Below are 18658 nucleotides of genomic sequence, written 5' to 3'. Positions count from 1 at the left end.
AACACCCCCCAAAAAACCACCCCCAAACAAACAATCAAACAAACATACATCCAATAGAAGCAAGTTAAGATCAAATATATTTCCTGTCTAGACGATATTTCATTTCGTCTTCTATTGCAAAATTACATTGGCTAGAAATGAATGTCAGCTGTAGAAATGTAAGAAATAAGAACTACAGTACATTTCACTGTCAATATACAGTGCGTCCTCGCCTTATGCGGGGGATCCGTTCCGGATCCCGCCGCGTAAGGCGAATTCCGCCTATGCTCGAGCCCCATTGGAAACAACGGGGCTCGTGCGCGGTGGCGTGGCGGCGCGTGCGCGTGCGGGGCGCAACGGGCACGCACGCCCATTCAATTGAATGGGACGCACCGCGGCTTGAGCGCATATGCGCATATGCTCAAGTCCACGTAGGGCGCGCCCGCGTATGGCGCGGGCGCACTGTACACAACTGCTCAATTAAGCTAGCAAGCAAACTGTTACAATTCAGTTTGTTCTTGGAAAATTATATTCATATTCATAATGAAAATTCGTATCATAAAATACAGAGTGATTAAAAAAGAATGGTGCAAAACTTAATAAGAAGAGAGTTACTTTTGCACCATTCTTTTTTAATCACTTGGTATGTGTTATTCTATGTTAGTAAAGGATTCACAAATTTAAATTCAGATTAAAATTCTATCCTAGATATTTAGGGTACCTAAAAATTGAAATAAATTGTTGTCTGATAAGTAAAACATTGTTTATTTTATTTTCTTCAGCAATCAGATTATTGAGCTGGACCATCAGTTCTACACATTTACATTCAATGAATTTAAAAGGAAATTCATTAAAAGAGCAATTTGACTGCCTACCCTTCAGGCTAATATTCAGGCAGTAGTGTTTTGTTTTTGTTTTTTAAAAGCAGTATCAGTGTTCGTCATCATGTTAACATATTCAGAGACAAACTGAATTAGAAACCCTAGAGCCAGATTTGTCCTGTTTTTTGTGGGTGGAACAGATGTCACTTTTATGGCAGTCCCTGACAAATTTCCCCAGTTCTGGTTTCAAGGAAACCTCTGTGAAGAAAATAAAAATATCTATGTGGTGCAGTCTTTCTTCTACAATTGACTTGAATATTAACATGCAGGTTAATTAGTGTTGCCCCCTAAATATTCCATTACATTGTGGCAGATTATTTTAATATGCCCTATGAGGTGTCGCAAAGGAATCATTTGGCAACTTCACAGGGGAGACAGGTGGTGCTTCTGGCATCCGCTGAGGACATGGAGGCAGCCGGAGTGAAGGATAATCGCATTAGCTGTTTATGTTCCTGTAGCACATTCAGCAGAGAAATATTTAATAATAATGACTTAAAATTTATAACTAGAGTAATTACTCATTGAACTGCCTTGGAGTTCATTGGTAGACCTCATGCGTTGCATACAGAATGCTCCAGGTTCAATGCTTAACATCTTCAGTGAGATGAAAAAAAGGACTTGCCAGGTATTCCGATGGTGCACAGAGGGGTCTCATGTGGCAAGTAGTTGTCCCACATATCTCAGCAGGCTGTTATGTCTACTTATGGCACCAGATTAACTCTCTAGTACTGTGGGATTACAGGAAATGTGATGCAGTATGAGCTTTCATACTGAAATTGCTTGTGGCTTCCCATTGCTCCAGATGGTGGTCAGAGTGAAATCAAGGAGTCAACACCTGAGATGCAAGCCTGGTTGCTAGCAGGGGTAGGAATTTCCCACATGTTAAATTCATATGTGAATTTTACCTTTACAGCATATTACTTCATGGTGAACATTATTATCTTATTATTCGCATTCTGGTCACAAGATGAGCAAGAATTTTGATTAGATCTACTATTTTAAGGTATGTGCAGTCAGAAAATATTTTCCCCTTACTAGAACAATGGTTTCCTTAAATCACACTTTTACACATGTCTTCCAATTCATAACATTAAAAGAATTCTATATCTGCACAACAATGAATGACATTTTGCATCATTGCAAGCCACTAATATAATTGTGTATCATGATTCATGTCAGCAACATAGTTTTGCCATCACAGAGTTATGTGTCATGGCCTCTGATGCAGGATCTTGGCCAAGATTTTTCAGTCACTAAAATCAAGGTGTGTGTGTGTGTGTGTGTATAAATTTTCCTTATTATATATAGACAGTTCTTTCAAATGCACTTCTTCTAAAATACAAATATCTCAGCATAAAAATTATATTTAAGAAGTGCAAAAAGAACTACATTGTTAGAGGATAAAATTTCAGCACTACTTTAGGTTCTGATGCTATACAATTCTCTGCATACTTTAAAGCAAGTAAATTCCTCTGTGTAGTTCTGATTAAGCTTTGTAATCTATCTGAGTCAGTGTCTTTTATGATTATTAATATATATAGTCTTGACCTGATCAGCGATCAATGAACAGCCAGATTGATGAGCATTCCTTAGGAGTACATCCCACTAAATGCAGTGGAGTCTAAGCTAAGTGTTGTCCTTGTTGTTGGATATATATTACACTGAAATCAACAGGATTTGCTTGTAAAAAAATGGAATGTAATACCAACTTTCCAAACAGCAACCTACATCTCTTTTGCTGTCTGTGGAATTCTCAATAAACCCCCGAGCCTCAAATTAAGCCATAACTCTTTTGAGTGAATCAGGGCTTCAGTTCTATTATTTTCCAGTCAAGTTGATTTGATGAAAACTTGGGCTATATTTGTTGTGCCTTGACAATTGTGCCTTATCTCACCCTGATTTACAAACTTTCCATTACATTGACTACAATGGAATGCCTAACATGTGGCACACATACATCTTTGTACCCAATGTTGTTGGTGTGTAGACTCTAAATTGGGGCTATGCTGAATTTTCATGTGGTTTATTTATCACAGCAAAAGGATGTGGGACATGAAGCATCATTGAAAAGAACAGTGTTCCCCTAGAAAGAAAACTACTTTAGGCATTGGAAATTATACAGACTTCACCCTTGGCAAACCATTTGCAGTGGAAGGGAAGAAATACACCATGCAGGATGTTTCCTTGACAGAGATTAGTGGAGAAGAACTTTTGATATGAACATGAAAGAACCATTCTAGATTGGACCACAGACCTATCTGGTATAGTAAGCAATTCAACAGGGAGCAAATAGTTGCTGATGGAAACCTCAGAAGGAGAACAAATAGCACCCTCACATGATGTAGAGTTCCTGATATACTGTCTCTCATACTGGTGATAATGTATAGCCAACATGACTAGTAGGCATTGTAGCCTTTATCTTCATGAATCTGTCTAAACCCCACCCAAGGCTGTACCACGTTGATGGTGGCCATTACTGCAGACCCCACCATTTTAGTTCTATATTTTGCAAAGAAGTGCTTCCTTTCATTTGTCCCATTCAGCTTCACTAGATGTTCCTGGAAGATGACCTCTTGAGAGAGAAGGTAAAAAAATCTTCCTATCCATTTGTTCTGCATTGTGCATAATGTTATGCACTCCTATCATGTCCTTCATCACCTGCTTTTTTTTTTTTTTAAAAAGGTAAACATCCCCCACCTTTGTAACTTTTCTTTGTAGAGAACATTGTCCAGATCAGTGATTTCCATACTTTGCCCTTTAAGAGATTTTGGACTTCAACTTCCAGAAGCCTCAGCCATGTCTGGAATTCTGGGAGCCGAAGTCCAAAATCTCTTAAAGAGCATAGTTTGGGGACCCTTGCTCTAGACTTTTCATAATTGTGTTGCCCTTTTATAGTTCTAATACAGTATCAGTTTTCAGGTGTGGTAATGAGAGCTGTTCCCAGTATTCCAAGTATGGTTGCACCATAGATCTATATGCAATATGATACTGCCCATAACTTTTCTATTTAGATCAAACACCGGTATAGTGCTGGTCCTCAGGTGCAGTAAACAGCAGTTCCAGGATTGTGTGATCCTGTGGCATCAGAGTCTCCTCCTCCTTTTCCTTACTCCCCCCCCTTTCACTATTCCAGAACAGCCAGGTATTTTGTTTTACTTTCTTTTTCCTTTTTTATTTTTTGTTCAACCACATTAGCACAACAGAAATGCATTTTTTAAAAAAGAAAATCTCTCTCACACACACACATGGTATGCTGGATAGGGCATAGGGCAAGGAGGTGGGGTTAAGGTTGAGGGCAGAAGATAACGTGTGGGACCAGCAACAGCCCAGTTGTACTAATGAAGGGACGTGCTATTTATCTACTTGCACTTTTACATGCCTTTGAACACCTAGATTGACAGAAGCTGGGACTAGTGACAGGGGTTCTAGACCTCAAACTGCCAACCTTCCGATCATCAGAACTGGCATCTTACCCACTAAGCCACCATATCCCATCACTTTACCTTTTGATAAAAAGTGGCTACATTTGCCACTTTAATGCCCATTCCACTAGTTTGGAGAGAGTTCATTCTTGGAGCTCATCAGATTCCCTTTTTGTTGTAAATACCCTAAATAAGTTGGTGATGTCTGCCATTTCAGAGTAAGTGATCTACTTATGAAGAAATGGGAGTTTCACACAATAAGAACCTCTTTTAAGTGTTATCTGTCTGTCTGTTGTGTGCCTTCAAGTCATTTCTAACTTATGGTGACCCTAGGTTGAACCCATAACGGGGTTTTCTTTGCAAGATTTTTCAGAAGAGAACTGCCATTCCTCTCAGGCTGAGAGAGTGTGGCTTGCCCAAGGTCACACAGTGGGCTACCATGGCTGAGCTGGGACTGAAGACTTGGTCTCTTGGAATCCTAGTACAGCACTCAAACCTGTATGACATGCTGGCTTTTCCCCTTTGCTGGTGTATCTCCTCCACAAAGATTCCTAAAAAACGGAGATTCTTTTTGCATGCAATTAGATCCCTTAAAAAAAAGATTTCTGATTCATCTAAGCACAACATTAAATTGGTCATGCTAGTGATACATACACTGTTAACTTCTGCCTTGTTCCACTGGTCAGAGGACATGCAACACATAGTTTTTAGACAGATATTAAAATCACTACTGTAGAGGTCTGCTGTTACACTTCAGAATTAATGCAGTTTGACACCTCTTTAACTGTTATGGTGCCTTTGTATGGGATCCTAGGATTTGTTGAGACATTAGAGCTCTCTGACAGAGAAAGCTAAATATCTCACCAAACTACAAATCCCCAGGATTCCATAGCATTGAGCCACGGCAGTTAAAATGGTACCAAACAGCATTCGTTCGGTAGTATAAATGCAGCCTAGGTGATAAACTATTTTTAATAACAATCTTTACAATTGAAATGATCAGATAGCTTATTGCTTTTTCAAGTGCCATATGTATGCAGTTTTTAATGCATTTAATTATATATTCCCTTATTAGAAAAAAATAATAATCACCCATGTTCTCCCTTGTTCTGATCCTCTAGCCCAAGTCCAAAACTGCCATTGGACAGATGGGATGTTCGACCTTGGCATTGTCTTGAAAGTATTTGCCAAGAATCCAGCTGTTGGACATCCCTATTGCTGCTTTCACATCATGTTACTACAAGCCTCATGAGGGGCAGTGAAGCTGATACATATTGCAGGATGGAAGGAATATGGTGGGTAGCTTTAGAAAGAAGAGCAAGATGCAGATGAAGAGAGTTTGGCAAGAAGAATGCAGGGTTCCAGGTTGCAGACTAAATGACTGCAGTCAATCTGGGAAAGATAAAACGTTGATCTTGAGGGCCGATTCTGTCTGTAGAGCAGTTCTTATTTAAGAGGTAATCTAATGCTATTATGAGCAAAAAGAACAAGAGGCAGCAATGCAGTATTGATCTTCCTTCTTCTCCCAACTATAATTAGAGCTTGGCTTATTGCAACAATTGGTGTTCTCCGCTCCCACCCCTGCACTTTCTTTTCATTTCTTTTTCCCTGTGTCATATTGTGACAAAGAACTGAAATTGTGCTTTTCTCCTCTAAATGAAAAGAGATCTAGGTAGTCCTGTGAATGCAAACTGTGTGTTTCACAATGGCTAAATTTAGAGCATAAACATTAAAAGCAGTAACTGCCAAAGAAACACACTGGATGGGTAGTTAATCTCACTTAAGTTGAAAGTAGTCAATTAAATTTATCTATTATTATCTTGCAATAACTGATACAGAAGACTAGAAGTAAGAACATGCATAAGAATAAATATAGTAATTATGCCAGAAAAAGAGTTCATGCCCTCACTATCCTTCATAGAACACTGGGCCTTTGATCTATAAATAATTGTATCTCTCTTATCATTTCTCTGAAAAGCTAAGGGAAAAAAAATCCACTTGACTGTTACTTTGGTAGGTAGATAAATTAAACAATGTATCTGCTGGCATATCAAAACCTGCCAAGTTATTCTTTGTTGCCATACTTTTAAATAAGCCATAAACTACAGTCCTCAAATCCAGACTGGGACAGATAGCAACTATTAAAAATAAGAAATACCAACTGCACACCTACTAGTGATGTATTAGAAAATTAAGTTTTAAGTACCTGTTTCCTCATCTGTGGGTGTCCTGATATATAAAAGGCAATGATGCAAGAATACCTGTAGTTTTGCTTATTACTGTTCTTGTTTCATTGATATTCTCTGTAGTGATGGTGCACTACTCACAGGGTGCAAAACACATACACAGTTGTCCCCAAATGCTTGTAATATCCTCTCTTCCTCTTGTGAATGCTAGTGATACAGGCTTTAGATTAAAGATGAGAAAGATAGAAAACATCAACAACCTCTCTATCAGCTAAACAATGTCTGGCTGAACACTACAACATGGTGGAATCGGTGTAAGATGCAACAAAAACAGGGTTTTCTTTTCCCTTCCTCCACCAGTGTATCTCTATCACCTGTGACACTGGATTCCAGCTTGAAAGCAGCAAGACCCTTTCTTCCTTTCTGATTACTATACCTTGAATTTAGCTGAGCAACATGTGCTAAATCAAAATCTCAGGTGTTCATTTTGTGTGTTCATGATTCATCTGTTGAGTATTCATAAATTCCTTTTTGGATTCTATTCCAGGCAGATTTTCTAGTAATGCATTAGCTCTTGTTCTTGGGAAAAAGGCTACAGGCCTTAAGATAGCTCCAGCTTGATGAAGTCAGCCTACAGAGCCCAATAAATATACCACTCCAATCTCAGAGCCTTGTTTTCATCTGAAGCTCTGCTAATGTTCTACTGGCAGAGTGGAAATAGGACTGGTTTTTAGCTTCTTTTTTTTTTTTACTTTCAGTAAAACAACAATATTATAAGCAATGGGATGGAAAGGCATTAGGCACTCCTTGAGGTGAGTCTACCTTGCTCTTTATTTTTTTCAGGGGAGGGGAAGGTCTTTCTTGGGAAGTATCAGGACAGTAGATGCATCAGAATGTCTTCTCTATTCAAGCCCAGTATCACACATTACATTCCCCTTTTCAAAGGTCAGACATCCTGACCCTAGAAGGACTCTACCAGAGAAATCTCCAAAGTGACTAGGAAGCGGTTGGAGGTGGGATATGAGATCATATCTCTTCCTTTGTGGTTGGAGTGTCCTTAAGAACATCAGAACATCATATGGCCCCTGGGACATGCTCCCTGGAACCATTCAACTATAGCCTTAATTTCTCCCCCCTGTCTTCTTAGCAGACAGGAATTGAGTAGTCAAAGACATTTGGAAAGAGGAACAGTTGCATGATTCACAGATATATCACTCTCACCTCTGGTAAACTGTATGTTGAATTGTATTGAAAACCTACTTTTTGGGTCTCCCTTGGAGATACTAGCAGGACTGGAGTGTTTGTGGGCAGGTTTGGCACATATGCAGCTCCTGGGCTGTTCCAATGCTAGAAACAACATTGATCACCTACTCCATAGGAAACATCCAATCCAGCTCAGAGACCTGGCCCCGTTTCTGAATCCAGAACAGTCGTGTCCCAGCCCAGGTTATCACCCACTGCAGGGACACAGGGCTTTGGGGGGAGGCTCCAGGGGACAGGGTCAAAAGGGCACATCCCCTCCATCCCTGTCCAGTGCTGCTTTACTCATGAGTAAAATGGTGTTACCTGGTGTGGTCTGCACCCATCACATCTCCCTATTGATGCCACTGATCCAGAGTACCCTTCGGTGCACCTGCTGTTGGTTTTGACTCCCAAGCTTATGACTAATATCCTGGCTTTCAACCTTCGGACTGCTAATCAACCACCCAGCTGCTCATTTCCCCCAAGTGAACTACAATACAGCTGCACTTTTTTAAAAAATAAAAGTGGCAATAGAATAGAAATATGTCATCACAGGAGCCATTTTAAGAACTCTTACCTCCCTTCATCCTAATGCAGCAATGTCTTTGGCTTGAATCCAGTCTCTACTTTCAAGTAGAGTAGGCCCATTAAATCAGTGCTATTTATATAAGTGTTGATTTACCACTCAGTGGTCGGTCATTTCTAATTGGGCCTAACTGTTGGACTTAGGCCTTGATTTCCAACAGCAAACTCAAAGCAGTATCAAGAAAAGAAAATGCCTCCATACCAGCACCTTTAAGGCCAGGAAATACATCAATACTATCACTCCATAATATTAATTTTAAATATTAAATATCATGTGAAAATCCCACTAAATATTTTCACTCTGATGCTTAACAGTATTAAGGAACAAACAATTGTTGTTGTTGTTGTATGCCTTCAAGTCATTTCTGACTTATGGCAATCCTAAATTGAACCTATCATTGGTTTTCTTGGCAAGTTTCTTCAGAGGGAGTTTGCCATTGCCATCCTTTGAGGCTGAGAGTGTGTGACTTGCCCAAAGCCACCCAGTGGGTTTACATGGCTGAGTCAGAATTCAAACTCTGATCTCCAGAGTCATAGTCTAATTATCAAACCACTACACCACACTGGCTCACACAACAAACAGTAGAATTAAATAATCAGGTTTCTATAGTTCTTCATGACCATACTTGAATCTTCACTGCTTTTCATTTAGTTTGCCTTTTAGTTGTCCCAGTGCAGACCATGGAGGACTGCATGAAAATAAACATCAGTGAAATGAATTGCATGGAGTGATGGTGTGTGGATTGAGCCAATTGATGGCCCCATCTGAGTTGAAGCCATTCTCTCAAATAACAGATATGAGCACCAAGTCTCAGAATTTGTATGATTCTCATATGCCAGAGTAAGTAGAAGATTATTCACTACTCGAAACAGCAATGAATGTAATCTTGAAGGGAAATTTCACTCTCCTATAATCATATCTTGAATAATCTGGAAAGGGAAAATGGCTTTGTAAATTGCTGACATATCTCAATCAGCATGTGACATTTAAGTAGCTGTGTACTCTGCATAACTAAAGTCAATGCAGGCCATCCAGGGTTGTTAATGCACCTCTGCAGAATATCAGCAGAGGAATGAAATAATGAGTTTGCAAGGGTGGGGGGGGGGGGGAGTCTGGTACTCAGACTTGACACAGACATTGAACTTGCAGCAGTTCTCTTCCCCAAGTTGTTGTGCCTTCTTGACTTTGAGATTTTCAAAGTGGTGATAATAGAAACTGACAGAAATGATACATTTCTCTAGTTCCTTCATAACTATCTATACCAACAGGATGTAATATATAAAAAAAGAATCCATCAAGAAATATTATTCCACATATATAAATATTATATCTTTTTAGTATACAGAGGTTATCTGCACACTCCAGGGCTAATCATACAGGCAGACTGGGGTAACCATTACAGGCAGCTGATGTAAGGAAGCGAGAGCAATCTATAGAAGAGAGAGATGTATCATATAGTTTGCTCTGCACACCCTTAGCTTGTCTTGGATTCAATTGCTACTGTAGACGGTGTTTGCACACAGAACAGAAGGGGGTACCATCTTGTTGTTCATCTCAGCCAGCATTGAAATCAGTGGGACCTACTCTGAGCAAATATGAATGGGATCAAATTATCCACCTTATTTATTTTGCTTGATTGATACTAATTTGGGGCACAAATGGGGAAAAAGTGGTGTTCAGGATTCTTCTTGAACTGAATGAAAGCATATATAATTTAAGAAATTCTTTATCTCAGTTATACTCTGAATATATTCAAATCTGGTCCATCTTGGGGATTCCATCAAATGAGCTTTACACACACTGCTATGCTGATGCTGTGTTGCTGGTGCTGTTTTAAAATCTAATTTAGTACTGGAGAAACATGCTTTTACAGACTGGGCATCCCATATCCAAAATACTTGGGACCAGAAGTGTTTCAGATTTGGGGGGGGGGGATTATGGAATTTTTCCATATAACTAAGATGATATATTAGAGATGGGACCCAAGTCTAAACATGAAATTCATTTATGTTTCATATATACCTTATACATATAGTCTTAAGGAAATTTTATACAGACTTAAAAAAATTGTGTGCATGAAACAAAGTTATTTTTACATCAAACCATCAAAAGTCAAAGTTATCACTATCTCAGCCACTCATGAAAAAAGTTTCAGATTTTGGAACATTTTGGATTTTGGACTTTTGGATTTGGGATGCTCAACCTGTACAAAGTGGTTAAAATCAACTATTTGCAGCATAAACAAAATGTTCATTTTCTCCTCCATCATTTTGTCTTAACACAAACTTTTTGATTATGTGATTATTTACAAGAAAACTCTGCAGGGATAGTTGGTTTTCACAGTTAACATTTTAAGCTGTTTCCCCCCCCCCCATTACATTGAAACAACAGCCATCTGCAGAGCCAGAGAGAAATGTGAATCTCTTTTGTTCAGTGGCTTGTACATGATGAAAAAAGATGAGTGTTTAAAATTAATGCAATAAGAAACAGAGCAGCTAAAATTAATTGGGTGTGATCTAGAGGATTCTTGATCAGTCTTAGACTACAAAATTAATAGAATTAAACTGAAGTAATAAAGGGAAAGTGTGCGAAGGAGAAAGAGAAGATAGTGCCAGTACAGTAGGAGGCCACACTTTTGAGAGGTTGAGTGTTCTTCTTATTGTAAATTTGTAGATTTACAAAATGATATCAAAAGTACAAAGGGAAAACAATTTAGATATGTGGTCCCCTGGCAAAATCAATCACCGTGAATTAAAAAATTAAAATTCTTCCCTTTTACTAAAGGGGAAAATCCCAAGAAAAACATCCCTAATGAAAAATAACAATTTAAAAAAAGATTAAAATCTATATAATAACAACATATGGATTATGAATATTGGTATGTATCAGCAGACATACCTACCAGCTATGGTGAAAAAAATGTAATCTGCTAATAAAAGAAGGTTGTAACATCTTGCAAAGCAAACCATGTAGGGAAATGAGCTGTTATGCTGGTGATTTTACTTCTGCCTGGTTCATGGAGTGCCCACAAAACAGGAAAGGCAAAATGTTGTCCCAGGGAGGAGGCAACTAGCTTCAGGCAGCCAGTTTTTCCAGTGCCTGATGAGAAGATGGTTAAACAGAGGCAAGGTGCTTGGAAAAGCTGTCATAGGACAGGCAATTGTTCAGTGCACCCTCCCCAAGTACCTGAGAACATTAGGCATTAGGAAAATGATGGGCAAAGTATGGCCATGGGACTGTTTTGTGGCCTTCGATCTCTCCCTAGATTCCATGAATTGATCCTTTTCTGTCCCTCTGAAAGGTGAATTTCTCCACTAGAAGTTTGTCAGAGCAGAGAATCACTGTTTGAATACTTTATAGTCCTTTACATTCCTTGAAGTAAAACAAACAAAACTCCTGTTTTTCAAAACAAGAAGTAGATTTTTATTTTATTTTATTTTATTTGCATTTTGGGCAGTAAATAGATTACAACTAGTCAACAGCCTTAGGTAGTTTCCCATAATGATGGTGATTACTTTTCCTTATTTCCTTCAGGCACATTGGGCCTACTGTAGTCCCCCCCCCCCTTTCTATTTCTGTGCCACTGGCAAAAACACCTAACAGGAAACTGAGCAGAAAAATCTTTCATGAGATATGGAATATTAGATTACATGTTTCTTGTTAGATAACAATATCTTAGTACTATGTGTATATTTTCATCTCTTTGCTGTTGTTGCTAACTGCCCTCAAGTCGATTTGGAGTTATGGTAACCCTATGAAAGAGAGATCTCCAATTCCCCCTATGATGAACTCCCCTACTCAGGTCTTGCAGACTCAGACTCAGACTCAGATTGAATTGCTTGATTGAATCTAAGCATCTGAAATGTCTTCTTTTATTGTCTGTTAAATCTCATCAAAGGTCAGGGTGAAACTATCAGTGGCAGCTGAATGCTCCCATGTTGGGAGATGGGTGAGTGATGTTAGGATGAATCTGTTCCAGGTTTAAGTCCAAACTCTAAAAGAGTGATCCAAAATGCTGTAGCTGTTTATGTGGGATGGGTTGTTGTTGGTGATGCTGGGATATGTTTACTACCATGGACAGCTCCTTTATAGCTCCAACTGCTGCCACTTTTAGGATGTACTCTTCTTTATTCATTAGCTTGCTTGAAGCATGAGTGGATTGATGGACAGCCTGCCTTCACTCGCAAAAGCTCAGTGCTGCTAGCAATCCTACATAAAATAATATTATGAAAAACACAGATTGCAAATACCTAAAAACAAAAGTTTAAAATGATGAATCACAGACTTCCAAAATTCTAAAATTACATATATCTAAAACAAAAAAAACCATATAAAGTTTGCAAAAACACAATACAAGCAATATATACAATCAAAGCAAATTAAATACTTGCTTATTTTCTGAAAACCTGTACGAATAAATGTTTCTAACTAGCACCTGAAAGAAGGGTGGGGTCAAGAGATCTCTGACAAAAGTTTCCTAAAACCAGTGTGACTGTCAAAAAAGCACTATGTGCCACATTGCTCTGGGACACTGCCACATGGACCTCTTGGGCTGGTTTGAAATCCTAGATTGATATGTATTGGATCAGGTGGTCTTCTGAGTACCTGGGTACTGAACTGTTTGTTTATTCCTTAATTAAACTGTTTATATACATCCCTATATGCAACTATCTTAAAATAATAGTTAAAATGATTTTAAACAGTAAGAACAATTCAAACAAATAGAGCCAGCATAGCACAGTGGTTTCAGTGTTGGACTATGGCTCTGCAGACCAGGCTTCAGTTCCTCACTTGGCCATGAAACCCACTGGGTGACCTTGGGCAAGTCACACTCTTTCAGCCTCGGGGAAGACAGCCACAAACCTCCTCTGCACAAATGTTGCCAAGAAAATCCCATGCTTTAGAGTCTCCATAAATGGGAAATGGCTTGAAGGCACACAACAAGAAGTATGTTAAATAAATGGGTAAATTTAAAGCAATACAGTTTGAAACCAGAAGGAAATTGTCATTCTCCTCACTTATTTAAGATGAAGTCATAAAATGACAGACTGTGTAATTTTATGTATGTCTACCTAGCTTTCTCACTTAATTCAACAGAAAGTGGGTGTAGGTTTGCAGCCTAACTGCCCAAATGTATTGTTAAAATCCCTCCCAACACCTGCCCATTTCTGAGGAAATGTGACAACATATGCAAACATATGCACAGTTAAACCAAATGGAAGCAAATGCCCCCAGCTTAAGTGGACTGGTGATTGACTGCACTTTCAGCATATTCAAAACTGAATTCTTTTATTACATCTTTGATATAAAATCTTGACTTACACTTTCATATGATAGGTTAGGGATAATAATTTTTTTTTAGGAATCCCATACATAAATGAAAAGAGGAATGTGAATCAATCGTTGGCAATGCTCGGAAATAGGTGGTTTGTCCTTGTACTGAAACAGATGAGAAGAAAAGTTACTGGGAGAAAAGAAAATAAGCTTTAGCTACAAACACCCAGTCTTTCCAGCTGGCATTCCTATGAAATTTTCATTCTGTAAGTTTGGAGGGAACAGGGAGAACCCTGTCACTATATTCTGTATAATCTTTTATGTGTCATTTGTAATGATTACTCACAAATGGTACTCATAAATGGAAAACAGAATAAACTAAACATACAGAGGAGGTTAGGAATGCATTGCACCAAATTATAAAATAATGTTGTGGTCCCTCTTGCATAGGAATGGACAACTGTCCACACTGGGAGGCTGCATGACTCTCTGTGGGACTTCAGATCACTGCCCCACTATCCCTGAAAAACCTGGGGAGTCTTGCATACATCCTGCAGGTGACATTTCCTCCCACTCCTGATCTAGCACATTCAGTCAGGAGATAATCAACTTCCAAGATATTTTTAAAGATATTGTTAGTGGGTAATCCATCTTTTCATTCAGCTGCTACATACAGTCCTGATATTTGGATTGAAATGAAAGAAGGGAGTGTGTGGTATAGTGGTTTGAGTGTTGGATCACGACTCTGGGGAACAGGGTTCGACTCCCTGCTCAGCCACAGAAACCCATTGGGTGACCCTGGGCAAGACACACACTCTTGGCCCCAATCCTCTCTTAAGAAGTTTGCCAAGAAAACCATGTGGTTTTGCACATTTCTTCCTCTGAAACATAGCCTACAGCACCTCGTATTTGTTGGTGGTCTCCATCAAGGGCTGGGCTGACCCTGCTAAACTTCCAAGATCAGGCAAAATCTGGTGCCTTTAGGCTATTTAGAGTTCTCTATACATTATATCACATATTATATCCCAGAATTAGTACATATATCTTCCAATCCCAATATGTGTTTTAGCTTCACGGATCATATGTGCTCTTTGTCTTCACTAGGAGACAAAACTAGGACTAGATATCCTTTTGGACATACAACTGTTACCTAAAAATGACCCTCAAACTCCCATTTCTAACTATCTACATTGTCACATTCTGTTCTTCATTTGTGGACATGACAAATGCTTCAAAGCCTAAACTACAGATGGAGAGTCTGTGTCCTTCCAGCTTATGTTGCGTATCAGTTGCTGCCATCCTGGCCAATGCCCAAATATGATGGTAAAAAATAGAGCCCTTTCACACTACACAATTCTAGCACTCTGATTTCACTTTAACTGCCATAGTTTTATAGTACAGTATGAGATCCTGGAATTTGGGAGGGGTATGTAGAATTCTTAACCAGAGAGCTTTAGTGCCTCATCAAACTATAAACTCTACGATTCAAGAACATATTGCCATGGCAGCTACAGTGGAATCAGAGTGCTAGCATTGCATAGTGTGAAATGGCACCTGGGAGGACCATCTCTGGTCAAAACAGCATAGGTAACATAGAAATTTATCCCATTGAGGTTACATTACTATGACCTTCAAATCTACTTCTCAAGTTAATTTAGCTCCTATCTTTTAAGCAAAGTTTACAGTTTTGTAACTAGATACATTCATAGAGGTTGGGTATCTATTTATTTCACAATCCCACAACAATTTATTTTCTGGAAGGCTACTATGTTGCAACAGAAGTTCTGAAGAGATTGGCTTTGACCCGACCATTCTATCTCTGTTAGACTGTTACAGAAAAGTTTCTCTGCGTCTTGATGCTGTGACATTACAAAGTCTACCTCGCTGGGTTTTTAAATTGTAGTAATACCTGTCACTTACCACAGATGTCTGGCACTGTTTTTTTTTCTTTGCTTAACCTTTGTCATGTTCTTTCATGGAAGATGTGAGAGCTAGCAGTGGATCGCTCTAGCAGAATGATTAGTTGACAAAGAAAATGTTGAATAGCTACAAGTCTCTCTGCTTCAAGAATCTAGCAAAGAAAGAAATACAGTTCTTTGTAAAATTTATACAAAAGTAATTTTATTCATGAAAGTGTCACATGTGAAATCAACACCGACTCATCTTGGGAAGAAACAGAAAATAGACTGTCATGAAAACTGGCATCTAGTGAGTATAGGCATGTAAGGTTGCACAACTCCAACACTATCTTGATGTATACTTAATGCACTGTCAACTAAAGTCTAAAATAAAAGGAAAGAATAGTTTGATTTCCCAACACCTACACCTAGTACTTAAGTCATCTTGCTCTCTGATCCAGTTTTGCAACTGAAAACAAAGATTGTAGCCACTAATCTGTAATAAAAAAGCTGTTGATATTGGCATTTGTGGAGATCACCTGAAGACAGGAAAATCTGAAGGGGCATTTCATCTTGGATCAGCAGGACTTGGCATGTGTCACTAACAGAAAAATTAATATAGAAAATTCAAAACCTGAAGAATTAGGGCCAGGAAGCAAGTTTTTTTGAGACTTGGTTCTCCTTTATTATATTAAATACAGTCAGTGAATCCTCCCTCCAATTGTTCAGATTTCTGCTAAGATGTTATTAGTCACATTTGTTTTACTTGAAGTTTGTATCTTGTGTCTCTTGTAAGTCTCTTTTATGTCTAAGGTCCAAAACACACTGCAGAAATAATCTAGTTTGAGACTGCTTTAACTACCCATTGCTTGGGAATTCTGGGAACTGTAGTTCTGTGAAACATTTAGCCTTCTCTGTCAAAGAGCTCTGGTGCCACAATAAACTACAATTCCCAGGATTCTCTAGCACAGAGCCAGGGCAGTTAAAGAAGTATCAAACTGGGTTATTTCTGCAGTCGTGTTTTAGACCTAAATGAGGTCTGAAGATACATCTATTTTTTATGACTTTGTCAATTCCATATGTGACATGTCAAAAAATAGATTTCTCTTTTTAAGAGGCACATAAATATCATGCCTTTGGGGGTGCAGATTCAGGCATGGACCTGCTCAGATAACTGGAGCACCTCAAGTATCATCCATGTCTGATACTTGAGTGTGATCCAGTTATCTGAGCAGGTCCATGCCTGAATCTCTGGGCCATAAGAAAAGGCAAGAGGGCTGTGAGTGTGTTGTCCTTGTCTCTGTAAGGCCTCTGCACTTGTCAAAAGGTGCTTTGAAACTTGTCCAATGTGAAGTCAAAGGTTTTCACAGCCACCAGCCATAGTTTTTTTGTGGGTTTTTTGGACTATGTGGCTGCGTTCTGGAAGAGTTTATTTCTGACATTTCGCCAGCATCTGTGGCTAGCATCTTCAGAGAAAGATTCCAGCCACAAATGCTGCCGAAACATCAGGAACAAACTCTTCCAGAACACAGCCACATAGCCCGAAAAAACTCACAAAAAATGATGCCTTGAAACTCTTGGGATGGAAAAATGTAGGCAGTGAGGTGACATAGGCTACAGCTGAAGGTTATTTTTATATTTATGGACATGCAACTAAGACTGGAGAAGACTGGGAAGTAATTAGCACGTCTCCCATCTCCTTTCAAACTTCAAATTTTCAAAGGAATCAGTATCTTCTGAATAAGAAAAGGTCATCCCCAAGTTTTTAAATCTTGCCTAGCTGGTACAGTTAAAAAGCTGAAACTCAGGGAACAGCCCTGAGGCACATTCTCTCTTCCTGCAATATTACACACAGCACCACCACCACCACCAGGGGGATGGATATCCCAGAAGAAACCTGTTTCCATTCTTCTAGTATTCTATAAAAGAAGCAATAGATAAATCACTTCTAATTACATATGTTTATACTGCCTTTTGAACAGTTGTTCAGATAATCCTGTGCTATTGTTCGTCTGCAAGAGACCAACACACAAACTTCTTACCTTTTTAAAATAATGCTAAACCTGCCTGTTCATTAAGGTTAGAATCCCTTTCACGTTACGTAAACATATCATTATGATTCCACTTTCTAACATGGCTGTATCCTGTGGAATCCTGGGGTTTGTTGTTTAGTGAAGCACTAGAGTTCTTTGACAGAATTTTACATGCTGGTCTCTAAACTCCAAGCCACTAAAGGGCTCAGGATTTAGATTCTTTAGGTAGTCCTGCCATTTTTGGCAATACAGGTGCTTATGCTCCCAACTGTCCTGATTTGCGAGGGACAGTCCCAATTAATCCTCTGTCACCCCACTTTTTCTACTGCTTTTAAAATGCCCTGGTTTCTCTCTCCTACTACCACGTTCTCCAGCTATTGCTGCAAATTGAGTTTTCTATTGCTGCAAACTGAGTTTGCAGCAATAGAAAATAGTCTGCATTCATTTAACACAAAGGTTAACATAGGAGGTTAACACAGCAGGGGAAAGAGGACAGCCCTTCCTAGTAGGCTTGGGCAACATAAACTGCCATGGCCTTTCTTCATTCCTCTGTTCTTCCTCATTAATAACCTTTGTCATCTTGACCACACTGACGTTCCTTGACTACATATGTGATGGTTTTCATCTGTGAATTGTTGGAGGATAGATAAGTGTGACCAGAGAAAAGGTCTTCTCAGTCATGCATCCCATTTATAATGTATGGATTTTTTTTCCAAGAAAGAAACATTGCATCAGATATATATGGAACTTTTAAATACCTTAAAACAAACAAAAGCAGTTTTCTAAATACTATTGCTGTGAGGACTTCAGCCTTGCTGCCTTTTGAGCTAGAAAGCATCAGGCAGTACAAGCTTCAACTGTCATATTAGGCCTGCTTTCACTGACTCTGAATCGCCTCCCAAACTTATTTCATTAGTTTCCTGGCATCAAAGACTAGGCAGAATTTCTGAAATGACAAATAAAACAATTCAGGTATTTAATGGCTATGTCACTTGCAATAAAAAATCATCTTAACTCAGACAGCTACGGATTTGCACAGTAGCCATTCAAAAATAAGCCCTCCTCATTACCATAACTTCCCACACAATGTGGAAACTAATTTAAGAACTATGAGGTCGTGGCTGAAGTGATAATATAATATGGCAAGATGCAGGCCT

At 38.9% G+C, this 18658-nt stretch overlaps 1 long non-coding RNA gene across 1 annotated transcript; it reads right to left on the bottom strand.

The window, feature by feature from the left end:
• Positions 1-13656: 13656 nt before the first annotated feature.
• On the bottom strand, positions 13657-18442 carry LOC121917310. The gene is made up of 3 exons (XR_006101001.1): positions 18260-18442; positions 15491-15641; positions 13657-13735 (listed from the first exon to the last, which is right to left on the bottom strand). It is a non-coding gene; the product is annotated as an uncharacterized LOC121917310 (long non-coding RNA).
• Positions 18443-18658: the final 216 nt, after the last annotated feature.

The sequence above is a fragment of the Sceloporus undulatus genome, unplaced genomic scaffold (genome assembly GCF_019175285.1).
Source record: "Sceloporus undulatus isolate JIND9_A2432 ecotype Alabama unplaced genomic scaffold, SceUnd_v1.1 scaffold_15, whole genome shotgun sequence".
NCBI classification, from domain to species: domain Eukaryota; kingdom Metazoa; phylum Chordata; class Lepidosauria; order Squamata; family Phrynosomatidae; genus Sceloporus; species Sceloporus undulatus.
Note: the sequence above shows the minus strand (reverse complement) of the source record. Positions and strands in the feature narration are given on the sequence as shown.